Here is a 5110-nt window from a genome sequence, read left to right as displayed (position 1 = left end):
TCAGTATCCAACATTAACATGAATAATGAACAGGACTAGGTGATTTGACCAAAATAAAATCCCAATTTCGTTTGGATAAATGATTTGTCAATTACCAGTGCAGCTAATTTGATTGACCATAGACTTACAAGAGGTTGCTGATCTTAAAACTACTCTTTAGATACATTACTCAATTATTTAGAATTGTTGTTTCTGTTTTTAAATATGCCTTATACTCTTACAAACTTGATGGTAAGCTGGGAAGTTTTCAACAGTGTTTTACAGCCTCAAGCTCTGCTGTGATTGACGACCCTGAACAAAGGGAAAGGGGCGGAGTTAAGCATATCTCTCAGCTCAAGGGGAGAAGACAGAGAATCAGGCCAGGGTAAAAACAAACCAAGCACAACACACAGCCCGAATAAAACAGGAGATACTCAGGAAATTGCTGATTCTCCATTGGTGTCTTTTACAAAAACAGATGCTTTGGAAAACTAGCAAAAGAACAGTCAGTACTTCATAGATGTTAGGGGCGTTTTATTTGTATTTTTATATGGACTCTGGGACGATTACAACAAGGTTCAATACATTTGAATGAGTCCAATCATCAACTTCAAAACTTAACCCCCATTACTATGAAAATCTTCCACAGTCAGTACAGTCAATTGGTTTCTTTATCATCTGTTTTTGACACATTAATGTTGTTTGATAAAGAGAAGATGACACATTAATGTTGTTTGATAAAGATAACATGACACATTAATGTTGTTTGATAAAGATAACATGACACATTAATGTTGTTTGATAAAGATAACATGACACATTAATGTTGTTTGATAAAGATAACATGACACATTAATGTTGTTTGATAAAGATAACATGACACATTAATGTTGTTGATAAAGAGAAGATGACACATTAATGTTGTTTGATAAAGAGAAGATGACACATTAATGTTGTTGATAAAGAGAAGATGACACATTAATGTTGTTGATAAAGAGAAGATGACACATTAATTGTCTGCTTAAGATAGCATTTATGCTAGTTGTAAATGGGTAAAAACAATACATAATCCCAGTTTCATGCTACCCAAAAGATGCAATTGCAGACTGTAAAATTAATATATAATTTATTCATAATTATGTATTACGGGTATCGTTTACTATCTATGGCAAATTATTGCATATTTTAATTTTAAAGAATCTTGGCCTGGACACTCTGGAGAGTTTTATCCTGGATAAATAAAGGACAAATAAAATTTATAAAAAGTTATGGCACCATTATTATGGCACATTGTTGCCTGTATATGTCATTCCAGACTAGTTTTGACCGTATTATTATTATTATTATTATTATTATTATTATTATTATTATTATTATTATTAGCCCAGAATTACAACATTTGATATTTACACATTAATGACATCAGTGTTGGTCTTTTGTTTTGTGAAGTTGACATAAAGATGCTGCTGAATTTAGGAAAACAGGAACAAAATATTGTCTCTGTCCCTTAATGAACAAATGAACAAATGAAGCTCTGTCCTACAAAATACAATGAAAGGAGTAAAACACACACTTTTAATTTCATAAAATAACCCAGATAATAGTACATGTCGCCTAAACTAAGTTACATGTCAACATATTCTAAATTACACAAAATAATCCCAACGATACAACTGTAAAACATGAGCTAAACACTGTCGTATATCTGTCTATATCCAGCAGAGGGCGCACTATCACGGTGGATTCGCTTTTCACGGTAGATTTGTCTCGGCTCCGGGTCTGCAGCTAAACATTATTGCTTATTTCAACACATCACTTATTTCACTGCGCATATAACTTATTTCCTTTAAAATATACTATTTCCATAAATAAACAAACAAAAACAAGACAGACACAAAACACAAACAAACATAGAGCTCGGACAATCATTCAAAACAACTTTAGATTCATCCATTTTGCAGATATTGTGTAAAAAGGTTTCTGCATTACCTGTTAGAGGAGAGTTCTCTTTTGAATGAAGGTGGAAAAGGCTCTATGGAGACTCCCTGCGATGGCGTCACTCGTCAGGCCTGAAATCAACTGTCGTGGGTTTTCTCAAAAAAGATTTCATTTTGCTGTTGTTTTCCCGGCCCATCCATCCATCCATCCATCCATTTTCTTCCGCTTTATCCGGGGCCGGGTCGCGGGGGCAGCAGTCTCAGCAGAGATGCCCAAACTTCCCGATCCACACACACTTCCTCCAGCTGTTCTGACCCTGAGGCCACACCTCCTCCAGCTGTTCTGACCCCGAGGCCACACCTCCTCCAGCTGTTCTGACCCTGAGGCCACACCTCCTCCAGCTGTTCTGACCCCGAGGCGACACCGGGCCAGCTCGGAGACATAGTCCCACCACCGTGTCCTGGGCCTTCCACGAGGCCTTGTCCCACTAGGACATGCCTGGAACACCTCCCGCGGGAGGCGACCAGGAGGCATCCGAAACAGATGCCCGAGCCACCTCAGCTGGCTCCTTTCGACGTGGAGGAGCAGCGACTCTACTCCGAGCTCCTCCCGGGTAACTGAGCTCCTCACCCGATCTCGGAGGGTGCGCCCAGCCACCCTGCGAAGGAAACTCATTTCGGCCGCTTGTATTCGCGATCTTGTCCTTTCGGTCATGACCCAAATCTCATGACCATAGGTGAGGGTGGGAACGTAGATCGATCGGTAAATCGAGAGCTTTGCCCCCCGACTCAGCTCCCTCTTCACCACGACAGACCGATACAGCGACCGCATCACTACTGACGCTGCACCGATCCGTCTATCGATCTCACGCTCCATCCGTCCCTCACTCGTGAACAAGACCCCGAGATACTTGAACTCCTCCACTTGAGGTAAGGACTCCCCACCGACCTGAAGAGGGGAAGCCACCTTTTTCCGGTGGAGAACCATGGCCTCGGATTTGGAGGTGCTGATCCCCATCCCGGCCGCTACACACTCGGCTGCAAACCGCCCCAGTGCGTGCTGAAGGTCCTGGTTCGTTGAAGCCATCAGAACAACATTGTCTGCAAACAGCAGAGATGAGACTCTGAGGCTCCCAAACCGGACACCCTCCGGCCCCTGGCTGCGCCTAGAAATTCTGTCCATAAAAGTAATGAACAGAACCGGTGACAAAGGGCAGCCCTGGCGGAGACCAACACGCACCGGGAACAGGTTTGACTTACTGCCGGCAATGCGAACCAAGCTCCTGCTGCGGTCATACAGGGAACGGACAGCCCTTAGCAGAGGGCCCCGGACCCCATACTCCCGGAGCACCCCCCACAGGGCACCACGAGGGACGCGGTCGAACGCTTTCTCCAGATCCACAAAACACATGTGGACTGGTTGGGCGAACTCCCACGAACCCTCGAGTACCCGATGAAGGGTATAGAGCTGGTCCAGTGGCCACGACCAGGACGAAAACCGCATTGTTCCTCCTGAATCCGAGGTTCAACTATCGGCCGGATCCTCCTCTCCAGCACCCCGGAATAGACCTTACCGGGGAGGCTAAGGAGGGTGATTCCTCTGTAATTGGAACACACCCTCCGATCCCCCTTTTTAAAGAGAGGGACCACCACCCCGGTCTGCCAATCCAGGGGCACTGTCCCCGACCGCCACGCGATGTTGCAGAGACGTGTCAGCCAAGACAGTCCTACAACATCCAGAGACTTAAGGTACTCAGGGCGAATCTCATCCACCCCCGGAGCCTTGCCACCAAGGAGCTTTCTCACCACCTTGGTGACTTCAGCCCCGGTGATGGGCGAGCCCACCTCCGAGTCCCCAGCCTCTGCTTCCTCATTGGAAGACGTGACGACGGGATTGAGGAGGTCCTCGAAGTACTCCTTCCACCGCCCGACGACATCCCCAGTCGAGGTCAGCAGCCCCCCACCCGCACTGTAAACAGTGTTGGTGAAGCACTGCTTCCCCCTCCTGAGGCGCCGGATGGTTTGCCAGAATCTCTTCGAGGCCGACCGATAGTCTTCCTCCATGGCCTCCCCGAACTCCTCCCAGACCCGAGTTTTAGCCTCCGCGACCGCACGAGCTGCAGCACGCTTGGCCTGCCGGTACCTCTCAGCTGCCTCAGGAGTCCCACAAGCCAACAAGGCCAGGTAGGACTCCTTCTTCAGCTTGACGGCATCCCTTACTTCCGGGCGCCACCACCGGGTTCGGGGATTGCCGCCGCGACAGGCACCAGAGACCTTACGGCCACAACTACGAGCAGCCGCATCGACAATGGAGGAGGAGAACAGAGTCCACTCTGACTCCATGTCCCCCGCCTCCCCCGGAATCTGGGTGAAGCTCTTCCGGAGGTGGGAGTTGAAGACCCCACTGACAGAGGGATCCACCAGACGTTCCCAGCAGACCCTCACAACACGCTTGGGCCTGCCAGGTCTGACCGGCTTCCTCCCCTGCCAGCGGATCCAGCTCACCACCAGGTGGTGATCGGTTGACAGCTCCGCCCCTCTCTTCACCCGAGTGTCCGAGACACGCGGCCGGAGGTCAGACGACACAACTACAAAGTCGATCATCGACCTCCTGCCTAGGGTGTCCTGGTGCCACGTGCACTTATGGACACCCTTGTGCTCGAACATGGTGTTCGTTATGGACAAACTGTGACTAGCACAGAAGTCCAATAACAGAACACCACTCGGGTTCAGATCGGGGAGGCCGTTCCTCCCAATCACTCCCTCCCAGGTCTCACTGTCGTTACCCACGTGGGCGTTGAAGTCCCCCAGCAGAACAATGGAGTCCCCAGTCGGAGCACTATCTAGTACCCCTCCCAGGGACTCCAAGAAGGCCGGGTACTCTGCACCGATGTTGGGCCCGTAGGCCGAGACAACGGTGAGAGACCTGTCCCCGACCCGAAGGCGTAGGGACGCGACCCTCTCGTCCACCGGGGTGAACTCCAACACGTGGCGGCTGAGCTGGGGGGATATGAGCAAACCCACCCCAGCCCGCCGCCTCTCCCCGCGGGCAACTCCAGAAAAATGGAGAGTCCAGCCTCTCTCCAGGAGTTGGGATCCGGAACCCAAGCTGTGCGTGGAGGTGAGCCCGACTATATCTAGTCGGTATCTCTCCACCTCCCGCACAAGCTCAGGCTCCTTCCCCCCCAGCGAGG

Source organism: Gobius niger, assembly GCF_951799975.1.
Source record: "Gobius niger genome assembly, chromosome: 15".
Classification (NCBI taxonomy): domain Eukaryota; kingdom Metazoa; phylum Chordata; class Actinopteri; order Gobiiformes; family Gobiidae; genus Gobius; species Gobius niger.
This window is presented reverse-complemented; position numbering follows the sequence as displayed.